This window comes from Ambystoma mexicanum, chromosome 1p (assembly GCF_040938575.1).
Source record: "Ambystoma mexicanum isolate Mex_15411 chromosome 1p, UKY_AmexF1_1, whole genome shotgun sequence".
Lineage (NCBI taxonomy): Eukaryota > Metazoa > Chordata > Amphibia > Caudata > Ambystomatidae > Ambystoma > Ambystoma mexicanum.
Window position 1 is genome coordinate 464,672,786 of NC_090921.1, and position 22,990 is coordinate 464,695,775.

The window sequence follows — 22,990 nt, forward strand, 5'->3', positions numbered from 1 at the left end:
GGAGCCAAGTTCTCCAGAGCCATGGTTGAGAAAGCCAGTCAGGCCTGTTTTTCTCTTAGTATTTTTTAACTTGTTTTGTCTTTTCAGTTTTAAATTTAAAACTACAAATCCCAGAATTGCAAGAACAACAGGACTTGGTGTTTTTTATACGTACGGAACTGGGAAACATCAATTGCTTTGGGGAGCTAAAGATTCCAGAAAATTGACTTTGAAATCAAGGGGGATAGTTATACCAAGAGCACTGGTTCTGTTTAGGAGCGGTGGATTAGACAGCCATATACATATTTTAGTTTGTCAAGCCATGCTTGTAAGCTGATGGGGCCAGAGCCTGCCTTTATTTATTAATACGCTCTGGTGTATGGCATTAAAGCTGCCTTTGTTAGATAAACTGTGTGTTTGTGATAATTCTGCTTCCTGCTGCCAGACACAAAGACACTAAGGGGGTAATTCATGTAAATAATGTGTGTCGAAAAATGGGGTGCAACCGTGAAAATCGCAGCGCACGCATGCGAAACCTGTGCAAGCGCCCGTTTCCCCATTCATGGAAGGCACTGCGCGTGGCTTACATGGGACCTGCGCCGAATCCGTGTGTGGCGCACACGTCATTGTGACATCCCGAAGGCTGTCACCGTGACGCCCAGTGAAAGTGCACACTGCCCAGTGAACACACCTAAAAAGGGGGCGGAACACGCGGAATGGGGAATAACACGTGCAAATGTGGGCGTTACGGGGGAAGTACCACTGCGAAATACTCGCAACGCCGACACGCGCGCTAACAACACATATTCATGGAATCAAATAGGGCAAACCCGCGTGCGCCAAAAGACACGCTAAGCCGGAAACACGTACACCAGGCAAAAGCTGGGGTAAGCGCCCCCGCTCCACATAAAGGTGCGTGCAAACAACAAACAAGCTTATACAGCTACGATGGATGTATCGATCATCGCAGCAGTGGTTGTGGGACACCGCAGGAGGAGGAGGATAGCCAGGCCCCGCATTTTTTTACCCAGGACCAGCCTTTTTGGGATGCCTGATGATCAGATCTATGGCAGGTACAGGTTTCCACCCCATATCATCCTAGACCTGCGTCACTGAGTGGGAGGATGACCTCACATCATCCACCCTATGCTCCCAAGCACTGAGCCCCTTGGAAAAGGTAGTCAATGTACTGCATTTTTTGGCCACTGGGTCACTTCAGCAGACAACTGCCATAATTAGGGGCGTCTCACAGCCCACACAGTCACGCTGCCTACACCAGATGTTGGCAATTACGACTGCACGCCCCTCAGTCCGCAGGCACATATACATGCCCAGAACACCCGCAGAAAGGCAGGCCATGGTCCAGGACTTTTACGGGGTGGCACACTTCCCCAAAGTGCTTGGTGCTATTGATTGCACCCATGTTGCTCTATGTCCACCTAGGGCCACTGAGCACATATATTGCAACCGCAAGCACTGGCATTCCATCAACGTGAAGGTGGTATGCAATGCCAAGGGAATCATCACCTCTGTCTATGCAAACTATCCAGGGTCCACCCATGATAGTTTCATATTCAGAATGTTATCCCTAAACCGGGTCCTGGAAGTTGGGAGGCACGGCGACACAAGGCTCATTGGTGAGTACAAATGCCTGTGCACATGCATGCATGTCACACACAGAGAAATGGAGAAGCTCAACTAATTACAACCATTATGACGTCCCCAGGGGACAGTGCCTACCCTCTGAGCACCTACATGATGACGCCAATACGGAACCCCACCACACCACCCGAGGTAAGATACAGCGCAGCCCATATTGCAATCTGGGGCATAGTGGAGCGCACATTCGGAGTGCTGAAGTCACGTTTCCGCTCCCTTGACCGCTCTGGTGGGCAGCTCCTATATGCTCCCCCAGTAGTGTGCAGGATTATTGTGGCAACATGTGTCCTGCACAATGCAACCGGGCGGGGCGTACCAGTGGACATGGTGGTGCCCCCTCATCTCCAACCATACGCACAGCCACTGCGCATGGGAGGGGAAAGGGCACATGGCGAGGCAGCCCGTACCCAGCTTGTGGCTACATTGTTCACCTAAAATCCCACCCCTGCGGAGTGCACACAGGCCTGACACATAAAAGGTGACAATTGATGATGAGGAAGGGACAGTCAACTGTCACAACCTTACCACACTGAGAATGTGTGCCTGCAAGTGCTACATTGTGTGCATCCCCAGCTACTTAAACAAACCCAATGCAGTGTGACCAAAAGGCACACATTCTTGCTACATAATCCACTACACCCTTGCAAAACAGCACATCCAAATACTGGTATGTCACCTAAACCCTCCTAAACCCCATGTCACCCGCCCGACACACCATGCCATGGCATGCAATGTGAAAGCAACCAAATAAAAGCACAGCACATGACACAACTGTCACAAAATGCACTGTGACAAATGGAAACAGGCCAGAGACAATTCCCTCTCACACATCAAAATGAAACTGTACACATGAACATATATTTACCAGCATAACAAATCATGACCACAGGACCCAACATTGCCAACGTCAGACAGTGACCAATCACAATAGCCCAAGTGTCCCAATATGTCAAAGCCACCACATGGACCCCTCCCATCTTCAGTGTGTTGCTGGTAGCTAAATGTGGCAGGGTACTGCATACAGCATGAAGTGCATCACCAATGGAGACAGGCAAGGTAATACATGAAGATGCAACATGTAAATATGCACAATGAGCAATATTAAAACCAATATACATGTCAACCATGCACTGGAGAAACAATCATGAATCCCCACTAGGGGTGTATACACAGTTTGGACTTCAGACTGGCCACACAACTGATTGAAGCCCAATGCCTCTGTGTATGTTACTGTCACACGGTGCCTTCCTTGCAAGCCCATGGAAAGGGGAAGCAGGAGTGGCAAATGTGTCTGGACCCCAAACCTCAAACAGAAGACAAGCCTGTATGGGCCCAGCTGGAACACACAGTGGATGCCTTCGGAATGGCACACAAAGCAACACACTGTTACATGAATGCACAATAGACAAAAAAAGTGAAAAAATGACAAATAAAAATCAAAAATGGCCATGGTTGACCAGGGGGGGTGGCCACCCAGGAGGAAGGAGGTGCAGTGTGCACCTCAACATCCACATGCGTGGATGTTGAGAGAAAAAAACCTCCATGTGCTAGGCCCTGAAGACCCTCGCATATGGAAACAAGGCACAATTACCATACACCAAGTGATAGGACAGACATGAGGATCGATTTCCAAGTACTAGGCTTTATTGCATAGCAAATATTCTCAGTCGGCCGACTGGATCTAACGTCTCACAACGTGTGTCACCCAGTCCTCGTGAGATGCAAGAGATCGAACATTCTACAACAGTATTATATATATAAAAAGACAATTGTACAATCTCTTTGTGACACATCTAAACCGCCCATAATGTATCTTCTTGAGCTAGGGTTCGGTGATTGACAATTATGACAAATATGACACATTATGACACGTTTCTTACTTAATCTATATTACTCGTTTTAGCAACAGTTGCAATTTGCAATAAGCAGACATAGTTCTTTGTTAGGAAGAACACAAGGCACTTGTTCAGCGAGAATACTGTGTTCGTAGGAGAGACACATTCCAAAGTATGTTATCTGCTGGGTTCTATTCGTGAACTATGGGTCAGCCTGATCTAAAGAGGGCCCCCCGAAGGGGGGGGGGGTCGCTAGGAAAGTATAATTTATGCTTTAACAACCTGTTTCTACAGTTTCAGTGAGACCGGCCGGCACCTGGCTTGGTGATTAAATGCCTCTCTGCTCGCCTCCAAGGAGTTGTAAAGGGGGAAAACAATGTATTTCTGTACTGTTTGGCATTTCTGTCTGGGTCGGTCTCTCAACATGTAACTTGCGGCCTTGCTCCGTGCATGAGCAGAATGAAATGAAAATACATTTTGCAAAGCGTTTGAACAGAAAGGCAAAGAGAGCAAATGGCGGATCTTACACAAAATGGACGTTCTATGGTTATGCTGACGATTCTCTATTGGCGATGTAGGGTATATGATGCGATTGTTTTTCGGCCAACATACTATACTTCTATGCTTTGGTAGGGTAATTTCTAGACTCACACATGGGCTCATGGCCTTCACCGCCAGTCTTTAGTGGGAGAAATGCTGTCGCTGTCGTCATCCTCTGGTGCAATATGAGAAGGTGTGTGTGGTACGGGAGGCTGACCACGCATAGCCCTGGCATGCTAGTCCATGGCAGCAAGCATGCAGATCTGAAAAGTTTGGTTCTGCAGGATGATGGTCCGGAGGTCCCCATGCAGCACCTCACGTGTAGCACAGAGTTCCGCCTGCAAGGCCTCACGTGTTGCACAAACGTCTGCGTGCATGCCCTCACGTGATGCACGGATCTCCTCACGGGTTGCCTGGAGCTCAGCCTGGATGTTGTGTTTTAGCTGCTGCATCTGTTGTTCTGCCCGTCTACTCTGGGCCATCTCAAGTGCACCCAGAGTAGCTAAGAGGGAGCTGTTATCTTCCCTCAGGGCATCCCTGTGGGCCTGTGCCTCTCTAGCTATGGCTGTGCGCAGAGCCTCCAGTTCAGCCCATCGGTCCCTGTTGGCGGCCAACATTTTCTGCCTGTGTGAGCGGCACGTGGACTGCGCTGCCTGCTGCTGGAGCTCACCCCGCTTTTCGGGGGGGAGAATGGAAGTGGCCACCCTTTCCACGGCCTGAGCCATCATCTCACATAACACCCCCTTTTGCTGTGCAATGGCATACATGGAATTCTCCCACACAGTATTACCTGGAGGCGCATGGCCACTGCGTTGCCGGACACCACACCTGTCGGGCCCAAGGAGACATGGACCTTGCTGTGCTGGTGCTGCCTGTGGCTGCACCACTTCTTTTCTCCTTTGATCTGCTGCCCCAGGAACAGGAGCAAATAGTGTGGAGCGTGACCCTGCATATGTAACCGCCACAAGCGATCATTCCAACACTGAATGGGCCCTGGAGGGGTCTACCCCCAGTGCAGGTGTGTTGGACAGAACAGCATCCCTGCCAGAATCACTCACCTGCGACGGGACATATGGATCAATATCCGATTCAGCACCAGAGGCATAGAGGTCCTCAGAGGTGTACTCAGAGACACCCGTGGACAGTATGGTCTGTAGGACCAATGGATTCTCGTGCACTACCACCCCACATCCTCCACTGGTGCCTGGTTGGGGCTCTGAATACCCACCCCCTGTGCCATCTCGTCCTCCTCCACTGCTTTCAGTGCCTCATCACCTGCACAAAATAAAAAAGAAGTCATGAACACACGTGTTAACAGCATAGCCCACACACATAGGCATTACAATGTTGACATCCAACACATTAATCAGACAAGTCACACATGACACAAACTCAGCCATGCATGCAGTGCCAATGAAGTGGAAGGGGACCCTGAAAGCAGACACTGATTAGTCTAAAATGGAAAAGCAACACATGTGCTGCATGGACCTTCAAAAAACATGACAGATGCCAGCACACAGATGGCACGTAGCATAGCCATGGCAGAACTGACAAGCAGGCCCAGATGGGAGTGAATCACTACTGTCCTCCATCCATGTAAAATGCATGTCATCAAATAGCACATGGAAATGACAGTGACAAAACACACATGTGTCATATGCTGCAACAACGCCAGTGTGTTCACTGTGCAGTACATGTGTAGATCCTCAACTGTCAATTAAAAGACAAAAACCATGATTACAATGTCGTGTCATGATGGCAGTGCAAGGGCAAGTGCAGTCATCATGTGCAAAGTGTTTGCAGTGGGTTGTAGGGATACAGTGCACCCCAAATCCAAGGGCGGGGGATGGCTTGGAGGCAGTGCGTGGGTCACACATGGCAGTTCTGACTACATAGCCTGAACTGGCAGTAAATCACAACAAATTACCCAAGCAATATACACATGGCCTGGGCACACACGCAGGGACACTCACTGGACATTGTCTCAAGATCCGGGAGGTCTCACACGCCTTGGATCTGATCCTCTGTGATGACCCTCCAGCTATCACCTCATTTCCGTGAGTTTATCGTCCTCTGGTGGTGTCCCACTGCCAGTCACCAGAGAAGAGGCGTAATTAGAAGCCCGCTTGTTTTTAGCTCGGCGTTTGAGGTCATTCCAACGCTTTGAGCAATCATCAGCTGTGTGCTTCACAAATCCCAAGGCACTAATGTGGTCCGCAATGCATTGCCAGTGGGCCCTACACTGAGCAGACATAGTTTTGCACCCTGCCATCACCAGAATGTCGCTGCTGCGTTCCGACACGTAGCCCACAAGTGTGTCCAGTTCCACATTATTGAAACTCTGCTTCCTTGAAGTGCCGAAGGGTCGAGTCGTGTCTGGGGTCCCAGCCTGTTCCACAAGAGCATGCTTTTTCCTCTTGAGAGGTGGTGCGGACCCTGAGTGGCTTAAACTGCTCCGGTCGGTAGGGGCTGAAGCGCAGGTGGACTGGCCACTGGAAGAAGGCAATGGCATGATGAACAAAGGTCTCACTGCAGGCATTGGCTGCTGGGTGCTGTTGCCAGGACCAAGCATCACAACTGCCTCGGTGTGAGGGGCCGGGACCAACACTGTCCCAGCTTGGTGACTCACAGCTGGGGTGGTGTCAGCTGCAGCTGCCAATGCAGCCTCCACAACCTGGCTGCTCGGGGCAGCAGATGACATTGCTACCCCAAATCCACGTGGCCTGGTGACAGCAACTTTCACCAACACACGTGGCTTGGCCTTCGTGACACGGAAGTCAGCCTGTGAGTCATCTCGTCCCTGTTCCGTGACCAATCCGGGCTGGGCTAGCAGGCCCTAAGCTGGGGTGGTTTCAGCTGCATCTCCCTGACCCACTGGGGGGGCATAGCTGTCCCTGAATGGTCCTGGACACTTCCCTCGTGGGCCACCCTGCCCATGTCGCCCACCGCTGCCACCTTGGCACTTTGATCCTCCTGGCCAAGTCCCCTACCACGGACACCTCTGGGAGGTCACCCAGCTTTGCCTCCCTTACCACTTGGTGGCTTCCCAACCATGGCACTGATGTACTTGTGCGAATGGGAGGGGCAGAATACAATTGTCCTGGGCGATTGGGGTGATGGGGGCAGGGTACTAGATGGAATAGGTACCCCTGTGCTCCTGCAAGGCTGTCTGTGACCCCTGGGTAAAAATGACAGGTCACGCAACGCTCAGGCACCCCAAAAAACAAAAACAAATGTGCATGCAACCCCTCGGTAGACCACGTGCGTGGAATTAATATCCCGCAGTATGCAGTGGCACCCAGAAACACAAAAAATGCGTATGTGTGGAACACGCAGGCTACTATGACCTCGTGAAGGGGGTACGCGACACACGGGGGCAACCACAGTGCGAATAATAGGTGCGCGACTCACCGTCTGCCTGGAAAAATAAAGAAAAAAACACACACACATTGGCAACTCCCCCGCCAAAACAAGAAGTAAGCACTGGCGCAGTAAACAAGAAGTACGCAATGAATTCGTTGTGAAGTAATCGTGTGTGAACCCACAAGAAGAAGAAGAATCACATGCTTGCTCTCCACAAAAAGCACATGCAGCAAAATGGCATCCTACGCGGACCTTTAACCCCTGCCGAAAGCAACACCTACACGCGTCATGTCACTTACACGCTTACGCGCTAAGGGCCTTTCCTGGAATTCCACCCTAACGTGCTGTTTTTGCACATGCAGAGTAACTGCATCAAGCTGGCCACACGAAAACACATGGAAGACCACGCTCCTGCCCACAAGGCCATTTAACTGCCCCCAAACGCCCCGAGCTGCCTCCTATGAGCCATCTGCTGCTGCCAGCCAACTCAGTGTGCCTGCTGCCAACGTGCCCTGCAATTTGGTGCCTGGACAGAAGACATTGCCAGAGGTCCTGTTGCTGCAATCACCTCTGCTGAAACAGAAGACTCCCCACTACTATGGCATCGCTCCAAAGCCCAGCCCTAGGACCCAGTTGCCCACCCACACCTGCCTCGGGGGTTGCCATGTTGGACCAAACACCATCTGGGGCCAGTGGCAACCGCCCGGCAGAGAGGCAGAGGGCTGCCAGCTTCACTGCCAATGAACTTGGCATCCTGGTGGAGCAAGTCCTGGGGCATTATGATGCCCTCTTCACAACACTGCGCACCGACAAGGAAGGATGGCGGAGGATCTGGGAGGACATTGTGGGTGCCATAAACGAGGAGGGGGGTGGCACCCTGCGACTACAAGCATGTCCTGAAGTGCTGGGAGGACTTCAGGTCCTGGACCCTCTACAAGGCCCGGCGCCTCGTCAAGGCTGAGGATGATGTGGGGCGCTGGGCCCAGTTGAGCAACATCCAGATGAGGGTCCAGGAGTGCATACACCCAGCGCTTCACCACCAGGTCCTCGAGTTGCAGACCCGTCTGGAGTCGAGTGGTAAGTGTCCATGTGTTCTTGTCCTCCACAGTGCATGTTGAGGTGTGGCTAGAGTGTGTACCTTGGACTTATGTCTGGCATGCCACATGTATGGATGATTGTGTGCAGGGCCATGACTGTGCTGCATGTGAGTCCAGTCAAGCGTGTTCCACATCAATGATGTCTGTGTTGCAATGCATGATGTGCACCAGCATGTGAAGACGCACACATGTTTGCATGCCTGTGTCTGGACTTGGCCATACGAGGGGTGTGAAACATGGATGCTCAAGTCACCTTCATGGACATGCATGGTGTACATGTGCATGTGTCTGAGTGGTGAGTGTGTGACTGGAAAACGACATGGATGCATGACACATGAGCATCACGATGGGTGTTTGATGTGGGCCAGTTGTCAATGAATGCACTGTGACGGGAGGTAGACATGGCCAGATGCATGACTGTCCAGTGGTGTGTGTGCATGTGATGTGCATGTCCCATGATGCATGTGAGGTTCAACCCACCTTCTGATGTTCACACAGTGCCTTGGACATGGATACAAATGTCTGTAGCATGTGCCATGCTTGTATGTGCATGTGTGTTGCCACCACTGACCTGTGTGTTGTGGAGGGTGATGATGGATATGACGTTTGACTGTGCCACTCATGTGCATTTGCTTTGTATCCAGCAGACATTTGTTCAGTGCCCTGATGCTTGTGTTCAATGTCTCCCTATCTACAGCGTTGATGGAGGAAGAGGGCGGAGACGACACTGTGGAGCAAAGCGGCGGGGATGCCTCTACCAGGCGGAGATGCCAGGCCCAGTCACCCTCCCATGTAGCAACCTCTTCCGGGAGTGAGGGGACTGGTGCTGCATCCGCTACTATGGCCGCGGAAGGGGTAGGTGTACCCCCACAGGGCCAGGACAGTACGGAAGACGGTGCAGAGGCATCCAGGTAGGTGAGGAGGAGGAGGAGGCTGCATAAGTCCCACACATGGGCCAATGAGTAGGTGATGCCACTGGTGCAAGTGGTGCAGTCCAGGGGCAGGAGGCAGCGCAGGTTACCACAGAGGTGCCTGTGCTGAATCCTGTCCCTGAAACTGAGACTGGATCACTGTGCACCAGCATGCATGCCTCAGCCCAGGCCCTTTCGCAGGTAGGGGAGTAGTCCACGTTATCTGACATTCCTCTCCCTGCAGACGTTGCAACCCGTGACAGGGTTCAGCCTTTCTAGTCGGTATCGCGATGCGCACACACGTGATTCATGATGATGTGCCTGATTCTAGGCATGACCACGCACATCATCACAAACAAGTGTGTGCCATCCTGAACTGACTAGGACGGCTCATTGTCGGGGGTTTCTTCCATGTGATGGGTGCTCTTGCAACCCCCTCCTCCTCTTCACCCACTATGCGCCAGTCGTCCTCCATGCCGTCTTCCGGCCCAGATACTACCAGGGCCCACTGTGGACCTGCCCCAGCCACCGCGGCCAGGCTGGTGGTGTTCACATCCCTGCCACAGTCGGGTGTCGGAAGTTCAGCAGAGGTGGTCACCCCAGCAACAGGACCACTGGCAATGGACAAAAAGATTTTCGGGGTTTGTTCAGGGTATAACTTCTTCGGTTGGCGACCACAATAAAACAGCATTGGGAAGTGTCGCGTCGGTGTGGTAATTTATGGAGGAACCAGTACCCCTGCCTCCTTGGTTACTGAAAAAACGTTGGACCACACATTGACTGCGCCACACAAAATCCAATTGGGTTAATAATTTATCTTTGTAAGTAATTCAAACAAAACATACATTTGTTTAATTTGTTGTGCCCATTGATTGTTAACACGTGCTTCGGCCTCTCAAGGGCCTTTATCAAAACTAAAAGATCTGGGCAAATTAGATCATATCCACGGAGCCACAGCTGCAAATGGCTAGGGAAATCCATGAATATGCGGTGCGCCTAAATGCTGTTTTCCCTCTATGTGCTAGGCGCGTGCGCTACTTCTGCGTTGAATTTATGAATTGGCCCATATTAGAAAGTGATGCGTTCTATGCTGGTTTGGTTTGGGTTAGGTCGAAGATGGCGCTTTAGGCCACCATGGAAATGGTGCAAGTCCTTACACAAACATTCACCTCTAATTACCTGTAATTGTGCAAACCGGGATTCCCTGCAGTGCCTAGCAAATCTCTCTTGCTTTTTAGTTTTAGCTCGCAGAGGTGGAACTAGCCTCCTGTATGAGAAGTATTGTCATAGAAAGCATATGGGGCTTGACACGTTTTCCTCAGCATTGGAGCTTACATAGGCTCCTAAGCTTCTTTTGAAATGTGGATGCTTTGAAAGGCAGCAGGACGAGGACTTTGAAACATACTGCTCCTATTATACGTTTGCTATATAACGGTTGCCACTCACTAAAAGACCATTATTTCTTTTGCAAGTTTGTTCCTCTCAGCCAGGTGTGTGGGAAATCTAATGTCTGCGAACCCTCTCCACCATCCCCGTTTCCATTGTGATTGTATAAACTCAATTTTCAAACAGTGCTACAGTTAATCTGCCCTGCCCCCTTATGATTCTCACTGGCAGCTGCCAAAACCTGCGCTGCAGATGTGCCTGCAATTGAACACTGGTTACATTGTGCAGTTAGGTAGTTGCAGAGATTTGTTGGAGGGGAGACACACAATCATAGTCTGGCTCCGTCCCGAGATACCGACTTTGAGTCAGACTGAGGCAAACAACGTTTAACTGCACTAGCAAAGGTGACACGTTCTAAGGAAGGGGAACACTGTTCGCCCGCCCTGAGAGGGAATAGTTGCAACTAAAAATACGCGTTTACTTTGTTGCTGAGGACCTGAACGTAACGTTGTTTCAGCACCCAATTTACCAATGCAGTGCTCGTATACACCGATTTTCTTCCTCCATCTAAATTGGGCACCTTTTGTAGTTGAGGAGCATTGTTTTCATTCCTTCAAAGTATTACATACAGAGAAGTACTAGTGATGCGAAGCAGCCCTGTGAACTGAAGAGAAAAATTAGGTTGTTATGAGGAGGGCTCTTGCTGCAGTGTTACTTACCTGAGTACATTCTGCTGATGGAGTCAACCAGCCACTCAGGAGTGCCGCAGCACCACTAGCACTCGTGGGTCCAGCCTCACTGCAGATGTCCTCTCCCTCAAATCCTTCCTATATTGGCCACAGACCATTCTCTTCCCAAAGCATCTTTTTCTTCTCCATCTCCTCTCTCAAGCCTCTTATGTCTTCACAGCTTCATTTTTTCACCTTCATCGAAATTTTCTTCTCCAACTCTACTCCATTAACCCCTCCTGCCCAGGTGCCACTGCCTTGCTGCGCACCAACGCCTTGAGGTTAGATGGTCCATGCCCAGGGGTAGTCGCCCCTATGCTGTCACACAGTGGCCATGCTCGCACTATCTCAGTTTAATAGCTCTTTGGTGTACGTGTGTAGAACATGTAAGGTGCTAGTCTAACTGCTTCAGCTATCTTCCTCTGTTGGGGTCACGCCCCTGCCCGCTGTGGTTCTGCGGTGGGAGTAAATCAAAGGCTGCGCTGAGAATGCAGGTCCAGGCTCTCTGCCCCCAGCTGCAAGTGTGAGGCGATACTCCAATGGTTTACTCCAACTCAGTGCTGCATGTGCCTACAAGAATCTCATCTAGGATGTCCATCTCCCACCTTGCTGCGAATTTCCCATTAACTTGGGGCTTGGATGTCTGCTTACATTCATAATAATTTGGTATTATGGGCCTATACACACTTATATTAAAACAACATAAGGTGATCCATTTTTGTATGACATGTATATCATATTACAGTGATATCATAAGCATATTTTTCGTAGTGTCCTGAGGAACAATGCTATGTGCTGCCACTTCCTGTTTTGTCAAAGGGTCGAAGTTGGTGTGCCATCAATTTCTGTGATGTCACTTGGGGTGGGGTCAAATGACATCACTTCCTGTGATGCCATCAGAGGTCAATGGTTGTGTGATGTCACTTGCGTGACCCCCAGCATTTTGCTGAAATGACATCCCTGATGCTAAGACAGCCTCTTTACATTTATTTATGAAGCAATGCATTGTCCTTTCCAAGCCCATGGGGGGTGTTGAAAGTAACACTGCATCATCTGCGTAAAATAAAGCTGGTAGTCTCTCCGTACCCAATTTAGGAGGATCCAGACAGCGTTGTACCACTTCTTCTATAACTTCATTAGCAAAGATTCAGAAAAGCAGCAGGGCTAGAACACAGCCCTGCGTAACACCTTTGCCCATCTTCAATGGCGCTGTGGTCTCTCCCGCTAAACCAAATCTAACAATGTATCATAATACAAAGATGTTATGGATGGACAGTAACTTGGAACTTTTTTCCTTAATAGGACTTGCCAGAGCAATTCTTGGGGATCCCATCAAACGGTATCTTAAGGTTAGCAAAAACAGCATACAGTTTTACATTCTTTAATACAGAATATTTCTGCTCCAGAAAGAATAATCGATCCCTGGACCAAGGTGAACTTTCCAGCCTGTAAACTGCTAATAACCTGACTATCATCCACCCACTGCTGGAGATGTTTCATAATGGCCTTGAAAAATCTTTCGCCTGACGATTACGGCCATACACCAGGACTCTGGGATGGTTTTATCTTGAATGGCAGTGTTGAAAAGTTGCAAGAGAATCAGTGCCCAGATTAACAATTAATCTTTAAAAAGATCTATAGGTATCCTGTCTGAGCCAGGAGCGCTGCAGTTTTTCTGTGATTTAGTGGCCTCAGAAACTTTGTCAAGTATTAATTTGAAAGTATCGTCCTCTGCTTGCTGGACACCAATCATTGGAGGGTAGGAAGTGGACATGCTGACAGTGCACTCTCCACCAGGACCATATAATTCTGAAAAACAAGACACTGGCACTTACTACCCTGAAAGTTATTATTGCCATTGACCTCTTTACCAGCTACCAACTTCCAAAACTTAATTTGTTCCCCAGTTTACCAGAGAATCCCTTAGCTCATCTCACTTCAATTGAAGGAAATCTGCCTTTTTTAATCTTAATAATGTTCTTATATAATACTCTTTTGCATCGGAGGAGATGCTTAGCCACCACATTACCTGTTTGTAAACAAGAAATCATCTCTTTTTTTACATGTCTCCATTCATTATCCAACCACAATTCCCTATCCAGTGCTCTATTCTTAATCACCAGAGCTTCGAATTCACTCCTGACCTCTAAACCAGTTTAGCCAGGAGTGCACATGTTCTCTTTATAAATAATTCACTACAAAAAAAAATTTGTTGAGGGGACGTTATGGTTAAGTTGCCCTACGAAAAACCTGTGCACTTCACTAAAAAAAAAAGTTCACCCTCCCCATTATGGTTCAAATTAAAACCGAAAAACCCCTGAAATTCGCCAGTTATGGCAGACTGAGGCCCCATACTTGCCATCACCACTGGCACTGCTAACAGTCACACCCAGAACATGAAAGATGTATCTCAAATGTAACTGATGACATCACTGATCACATCACATGTTTAGACCCTTTGTTTTCGTTCCCTGCTCTATATATATATATATACATGTACATTCAGTAAAAAAACTTTGTTAAAGGGATGTTATACTTCACAGTGAAACCAAAAAACACTGCACATTCCCCCATTATGGTAAGCTCAGCAACCATAACTCGCAGCTTCTACGTGCATTGCTAAGACTAACACCCAGGACATCAAAGATGACATCACAAATGTCGGTTTGACCATTGTTACCATTATCAGTGTTGAACTAGGCATAGATTTTGCACAACATCGTATGCCCAGCTGGCACACAAAGAAAAATAGCAAAAGAAAAGCGACAACTGGAACAAAAATGTTCATCATAATGCTGAACCACGAGGGTATCCAGTTGAACATGTTGTAAAACCAGTTGCTCAGCTCTATACCTCCTTCCTTCTGCATTCTTTCCCCCGTGTTGTGTACTGCTGAGATGACGTGGGAGAGGGTCCCGTTATCCGCATCTTCAGAAGGTACGAATGTACAGCACGCGCTCCCGATTTTTTCGCCAAACACCACCATCCATTGCTGTGAGAAGGTCTAGGATGTACCGGTTCTGCAATGTCATTCCACCTTGATCACATGGAATCCCTCTTCGGTGTCGTTGGCCAGTTGGGTCAGTTCCCTGCAGACGATCCGCAACCATTTGGCGTTTGCTTGCGCCTGAAGTCCTGGCGCTAGGAGGGAGATGAAGAACATTTAAGCTGAATTAAACAATTCGTATTTATCTGGAATCTTGGCGAGGAGTTTGGACGATTCGCTGGAAATATAGTTTGACTTCTTTTTGCGGGACAATCTGTCTTGTAGCTCATCTTTAGACAGAATGTCATATGGGGAAGGATCTGTTGTTGTTGGTTGGGGTGCTGCCGATGTGCCAGCCGAATCCCCTGCTGCCGATATGCCAGCCAACTCTCCTGCTGTCGATATGCCAGCCGAATCTCTCCCCCCCTGGATATGGCTTTCTAGGATTACCGTTAGCGCTGAGTGCAGGGTGGCCAGGCTGCATGCACCCTTCCATGATGCCGGCAGATGCAGGTAAGCTTACTTGTCACACACCTAATACATGCCCATGAGCACTGCTGTGCCTTTTTTCATACCTGGGATGATGATCGTTTTGTTACATTTCCTGTTGGAACCCATTTGTACCTTCCCTGCGCCAAGGAAACAAAGTTTGTGCAGGATTCTTCTCTGTGTTTTGATGGGTTTCTCAAGTCCATTAACGCATGTGAGCTTTGCAATGTGCTGGGACCAGATGGGAGTACAAGTTTCTTTGACCGATTGAAATTTTCTTCAGTTAAGCCTCGTAATGCCTCTGCTTTACATATGATTGTCTCATTGTGCCACTTGTTTTCTGTGAACCTTGTCCCTTTGACAACAAAAAATGGTTCTTTGATGCAAATCACTCCTTGCGGCTTGCTCGTACAGGTTCTCTCGTTCTGCAGCATTTCTATTGTAACTGTGTGTGACTGTAAGGTGCTCCGAATTCTACATAATACGAGATTAATTAAACATTGGGTATCCGACACGGGCACTTCTTGAGGTATAAGTATTTTAGGTGTGCCTGAAGCGTTCGGTATGAGAAAGCAGACATAGCAGCTCTCATTTGTGACTTGTTTTGATGTTGCAGTCATGAATGACTGGTCTGGGTGGCGGAGGTCTTCAATTTCGTCTATTCCCAGGCCATGGAAAACATCATATCTTTTCCCTCCCGCCCCCTTTTTCCATCTCCTCCCCACCCCCCTTCCCTGTTATTTATCATTTTCACTCTCTTATAATTTATGGGAAAGACATCTTCCCATGTCACATCACTGAATTCGCTAGCAACTTGCCAGGATTGTGTTGCTGGAGTGTCTTGTGTACTTACAGTGTTAGGATAAAAGTGCATTACAGTGCCTTGTGAGGTAGGTTCTGTGGTTGTGTACACATCAGTATTTGTCAGATCATGCTCACTACCCCAGGAGTAATCCCCATCATACTGATTAGTCTTGTTATCTTTGTTTAATTCTATAGCGGAAAGAGAGGAAAGTGGAGTTTTGACAGTTTGATTTTTATGCAATGTGGTAAGATTGTTGTAAACAGAACCATTATGTTTCCACATAGTTGTTACTCTAGCCCATATGAGCGTTGAGCCTTCCCGGATCAGCTTTGCCCCACAAACCTTTTATATAAAGTGACACTATTGTAGAGCTGTGCATTGTTTTGGGGGAATATACTGCTTCCTATACTTGTGTGTGGATAGGGAAGTCTATCTTCCACTTTTATTGCAGCCCGCCGCAAGTGACCCAATGTACATTTCTGCTTGGGGAAATGCGGGCGCAGGGGAAATAACTTGTAAGGCTGTCTTCTTGTTAGGGGCACACCAGTTAAATACCGGGCTCTGTGCCTTACATTTGATATGAAGTGACACTATTTTAGAGCTATGCTTTGTTTGGGGGGGAGTATACTGCTTCTTATACTTGGTTGTTTATGGATTGAGAAGTCTATCTTCGACTTTTATTGCAGCGCGCCGCACGTGACCCACTGCACATATGGGCTTGGGGAAGCGCGGGCGCAGTGGGCACGCTTAAGACAAGCCTAGCTGCGCCCCGAAAAGCCTGGGTGCTGTTGCCGTAGCTCGGCTTATGTGGCAGATGATTCTTGATCTGGCCCAGCAGCCATTATTTTTCCTGCTAATTGGAATCACATAGTATAGGCCGAGCCTACTCATGTGGGAGAGGCGAGTTACTCTCTTAAAGCTGTCTTATCAAATACACGTTCCCTGGTAGCTCATGCGGTCTACGTCCATGATGTTCTTGGCTGACTTGGCTGCCTGCGGCGGGTGCTCCGACACTGCATGATGCTTTGACAGACGGTTACAATATTATCCATTTGGATAGATTGTCCCCCTCACCCTGGTGGTGGGGTAGCTGAGTTTCAAAACTGATTTGTAACTAGTTCAGACTCCTTTAGTTCATGCCATTGATATGCAAGTCCTGTTTATCTGTCTCACCATGTCACCTCATTACTCAACTCTACTAATCTCATTACTCTACAGTATCCAGTGTGATTGTGCAGGGTCTCCTACCTACTTTTTGGATTATAGCAATGCTTTGTTTCTGGCTCAACCAGTGGGACTGACCCACCTTCTCGAAGTATTGCAAAACCTAGCAGCTCGAATTGTTACTTATTCTCCTTATGGCACTTCTTCGTTCTCTGCACCAGCTTCGAGTTGCTAGGCTTATTAAATTTAAAGCTCTCTGCTTAGCTCATCGTGTTTTTTATCAACAGGGAGCTGTGCATCTTTGGGACAAGTTTTTTCCTTATTGTTCTGGTCGAAATCTTCTCTCGGTCAATGCTTGTTTGGGGCGATCCATCGTTTTCGTCTCTCTCGAGTGGGTGACCATGCTTCTTCCATTGCCGCTGGTAAACTATGGAATGCTCTGCCTGCTGTACTTAGAGCTACCTGTAATAACTTTGAATATAGGCGTCTTCTTAAAACACTTCTATTTTAGATTTAAGTTGGTGGTCGTCTGGTTGTTCTCTAGTGCCAAGATTCACCCGACAAACGTGCGCTTTGTACGTTTGGTTAACATAACATATCATTGATCACTTCAAAACTCTCAATTTGATACCAATCTTTTGCTTGCATCAGAATGTAGTCAATGCAGGAAGGGGAGTTGGTATTCAACAAAGGTGATTCTGGCTGGCTGGTCACTCAAAGATCTGTTGTTACAGGTTCAACTGAAGCTAATAAAATTAACGAATGGTATCTAGGACTTGGACATGAGTTCTTTTGGGGTAAGAGGCTATTAATGTAGGAATACCCCAATCCCCATCTTGCTCTTCCCAGAGCCCCTCCATATTTCTATGGAGTTCTAACTGAAAGTTGAAATCTCCCGAAATTATAACATGTCGTTTGTTCAGATCCAAATTCTTCCACTTTGCAAAAAAGCTTCAGTAATGTCTTCCTCCGAAAGAGATTACTGTTGTGTAAGAAACAGTTCTGTGCCCCTCATCATATGCGACTTAACAGGTGCCTCAATTACTTTTGCTGGACATACGTGCGGATGCCTAAATGGATAATTGCAGTGGAAACCAGAGAATGTTGTACAGCACTCACCATGGCTGCTTCTCCAGGATCCGTGGATGACGAGGATCCACTGTTTCCCAGCTCCTCACTCTCAGCAGTTTCTCTTCCATCTCCTTCAGCACCTTCACGGCCAATGGCGTGATGGTGACCTGCTTTGCGTGAGACGCTCTTGCGACCAGAGGCGTAGCCAGGATTGTTTAAGAACTGGGGCCTGAAGCTAATGTAGTTGGGCCCACCGCAGCACCATGAGCATCTGTAAATGCCCACACACTGCTGCTGAGTGGGCATTTGCAGATTTTGGGTGGGCTTTGCCCGCTCTAGCCCTACCCTGTCTATGCCTCTGCTCGCGACGATGAAGCTCTGCTGCAGCCAAGGTGTTTTCCTTTTAAATAAGGACCAAAAGACTCTCCGCCCGCAGACACTCTCAGGTGTTGCTGGTAACAGTAGTGCAAACGAGCACATGGCGACTTGCACATGGCAGCAGCAACTTCCAGGTAAATCAACAAAGTGCTGCTTCAGAGTAGGCACTTGTCTTTTAAATGAGAGCTCAAAGGACGCTCCGCCCAACAGGCACCCTCAGGTGATGCTGGTAACTGTGCAAACCAGCACACAGCGACCAGCACACAGCAGCAGCAACTTTCAGGTAAAGAACAAAGAGGTATAATGGTTTAATTTGTTGTGGCTTATTTTCATGTGCCTCTCTCTCACACCCATACGCACAAGATTAGGAATTTGCATATGTTGTTGAGCCTTGTTCAATGCTGTATGTGAAATGAAACAGTTCATCTTTCCTGAGCTAGGAGTGGTAGATGTGTTGAATTATGGATGTCATTGCTAAACAGGATTCATATATGAGGCGGTTTAGTGAATGGCACCAAACAAAATTTCAAATATGACCGGCTGCCCTTCTCAAATGACAGTCTTTGAGGATAATTAGCCGCTCCCTGCACAAATAGTGGAAGCTTTTGAAGTAGCACCTGGAGGTACTATGAAGCCAAAGGAATCTGAGGCTGATGTATGAATGGATAGAACTTCCAAGAAATGCCAGGGGACCTCAGCGATCAGAAGAACTATTTATTTCTTCTTTCCTTACTTTCAGTTGGACTGCTCAAGGATGCTTTCTTTGTCACATTTCAGAATGGAGAAAAGGTGTTACATCGATTTAGACTTCAATGCTTCTATTTCACCTTCAGCTCAAAATCTGTGCCAGTAAAATATGCACTTACATTTCATCTTGGAATAAGTTACAATTCGTTTGATGGACTGTATAATTTCTGTCATGCGCTGGGGTATCTGTGCAGTGGCGTAACACAAAATGAGTAGGGCCCCTGCTGAGGGCTCTTTACCCCCAAAGCTCCTCGAAGAAGCATATTCTGTGCCACAGTCGCTCAGGCTGGCCGGGCCCACCACGCATGCCTAAGGATTGATGAGCATACTGCTGCTGAATGCATGCATGCTGCACAAGGTGAAAGATCTAAGGCTTTGAATCAAATCTTACATTTTAAACCTAACAAAGAAAGACGTGGATGGCATTTGGCCCCCAAAAGTTCCAGTCGCCACTCTGTGAGGCCAGTAATAATAATATGCACATTGCAGTAACAGCTTTTGGTGCATAGGGGTCGGGAAGGTCCTGCGAGTGCACCTATTTTGTAAATGATTTAAGGTCAGTGGAGGCAGCTGAATATCTTTAATGCAGGGCCATTAATTCCACGAATTAGCACAAGCAAGAGTAACAAGAGGGTACTAAGTAATTTAGGGGAATCTGTTTTTTCTCCTGAGAATATTTTTAAAATAATCTGTAGTGATGGTGCATTTTACGGCATATATTTTGAGAAGAATGGGTTCAAAAGTCATACAATTTACAATTGATTCTCTATGGTAATGCATGAAACAATTTAGTAGGTGCCATGTCACCAACAGTACGCAGGAGCATTTGACAACATTTTCATTAATCCTGAGATTACAACATGCACCTGCATTGCCATTGCAAGTGATTTTTATGCAGCTGCACGCACACTGTATCCCATCATTGCCAGTGAAAATAATTTCAGGAAGCGGAGTTCATAATAAATGCCAGCATTCCTAGTGTAACACACTTTGATTTTGGGCCACAATCTATGCCATTATGGTCACTGTAAATAACTTCTGAAGCGGAAAAAACAATCCAGGCTCGTATGGTCGCTGTAAATCACTTTCACAAAGCTGCAGCCGCATTCTGACAGTATGGTCCCTGTAGATAATATTGATGAAGCTGCAACCACAATCTATTCCAAAATTCTCAATGTGGCAAATTAGATGATGTTGCACAAACATTATAAGCCTGAATTGTCACTATCAATAACTTTCATGATGCAGCATCCTACCTCCAAACACATTGATGTATTGCACACACCCACCAACCCACACAAACATCACTCGCACAATAAATCAGAAGCAGGGACATGTGCAGACTTGAATTACAATGGTGCAGGAAGGAAATAATCAGAAGACTCTTCTCTGTCTATGCCCCCAGACTCTCAAACCACCTCCCCGTCAACAGCAGAAATACCACCTTGCGTTTACCTTTCTGGAGAGAGCTCAGGATGTTCCTCTTCAAGGAATGGGTTCCCCCATAATGCCTAGGGCCACATAGTCTCCACCTAAACTAAAACTAGTCGATCTGCTTTCCCCTGGTTACTTGTACATCCATTGCTGCCACATTTACCATCCTCCCCATCCCCCAATGTTAGCTCCCAACTCCCTTGTATTGATCTCTCGCAATCTGCTTCCTTCACTGTGTAGTTCTCCTGATAACGTGAAAAATGTTCCATAGATTCCCATCCATGCTCTATAAATAGCACAATATTTTTTTTTTAAATCATGACTTTGTACATATGTGTTTTGTAAAGAGTTGATGACTGGTAGGTTTAGAATTCATTTTAACCTCTGACATTTCTCTGGGCAACACTTCAGGCCCTCGTTCTTCGCCTGCCAAGCCATTACAAAAGGGGGAATACCACATACAAATCAGGCTTAGTCCCACCCCAAAAGGGGCAGTCCAGCGCAAACTGCCTGGTCATATCCCTTCTGCACCCCAAGCCTCCCCAGGCATGTTTCAGCCTCATCAGTGAGGAGAAGATTGGGTCTCTAGGCCCTGCAGGCATGGGACCCACATCTGGGTATTCTCGTCCCACTCATGGTGACTATAGAAAACCAAAGGAGGTTATGGCTGAAGGATTTAGAATTAATCTTAACCTGTGGCATCCCTCTGGGCATCCCTCCAGACCATCGTTCTTCACCTGTCAAGTCATCCCAAAAGGGGTAGTCCAGCCCAAACTGCTTGGTCATATCCCTCCTTCACGAGACCACAAGCATCCCCAGACAAGTTTCAGCCTCATTGGCTAACCAGTGAGGAGTAACTTGGGTCTCTAGTACCAGCAGGCACAGGACCCACGTCTGGGCATACCCGTCCCACTATGAGTGACGATAGCAAAACAAAAGAGGTGATGACAAAACGCGTGTTTTGTGTCACCACCATGATCTCAAATGACGTTGTTTGCATATGGGAAAGTATATGGGGATAAAGGGCACAATATTTCTTGGCTGCTTTTGCTATGTCTGTGATAGTAATGTAAGCATGTAACTATGTTCAGCACACAATGCACAGTGGACTTGTTTTTTTTATCATACTAACAGTGATATGTCTGCAAAATATGAGTAATTTATACCAATTTAACAAGGTTTTCATTTGGACATGAGGCTTGCTCTGCGCAGAAAATGTCTTCTCATTTAACTCACATTTGTTGGACATGGAAAGGGTTATTTAGAGACAGCAACTCATTAGTGTGGTCTCTTTTACAGCCCCCGCACTGCGGGAAACCCTGCTATGCCAATCTAAGCTTGGCATCCCACCTCACCAAAGGCAGTCTGCGATGGGTCTGCAGGTGTGGGCGCTGGGGTTCCAGATGTGTCCCTGTTCATCAGGCATGCAGTTTCACATATTGTCCTTCAGGGTTTACTGGGTACAGACAATTGAAATGTTGTTTTGAATCTGCATCCTGACATTAGAGGTGGCTATTTATGAATTTATTTAAGATATTGCAACCTCCTCCCTGTAGGGAAATTATAAGGTGCTATGCCTGCAGGAAACCAGGAAACTTGGCGGCCCACTTCTGTCTGGAAAAACCCCAAGGAGAAGCTGATGGAAATTGGGCTGCTCCACATGGGAAGAAATCCAGACCCATGTCCCAGACCCAAAAATATCAGGAAAATCCAGTCAAAATCAGGAAGTCAACAGGGAAAAGGGGAATAGAACTTGAAGGAAAGGTTGGAGATGTGTGACATGGCGAAGTACCTGGCCTTGTGAAAAGGGGGCTGAGAGCCCCTCTTCATGGGCAGTGGGAGACCCAACTCCTGGCCCTACCTTTGTGCCAGCACGTTTTTATGCAGACCACTGTTCTCTCCAGTCATGCCTGTTTGCAGATACTTGCCCGTAACTTTATTTCAGAATTCCAGCATCAGTATTAGAAGTGAAGATAAACACATGAGAAGAGATCAGACAGTCCTCCATGAAGATCAGCACTGCAGAGAAAGAGCCTCTGAATAGAAGGGAATCATGCGTGGCAGCCTTTGCAGAGCTGGTGAAGAGCACAGGCAAGCCTGTGCCACAACTCACAAACCCCTAGACCACCCAGGAAGCAAAAGGGAGAACGACCTGCATTCCCCTGGTAGACCTCATAGAGCAAACCCGGAACAATGACATGAGCACTATCCTCCCCGAAAACACCATCTTGAATATGCAGAGAGCCTGCATGAAAGAAGTAGGCATTGCTTAACCCGCTACTTATGCTTTTCCATATTGTACATATACCCCAGGTGGGGAAGACCGGACCAGATTGGCCAGGGAAAGGGGTCAATTTCTGGCAAAGACCGAGGGTAAAAATCAGCGAGCAGGAAGCGTCAGTTTTTCTCTGAGGTCAG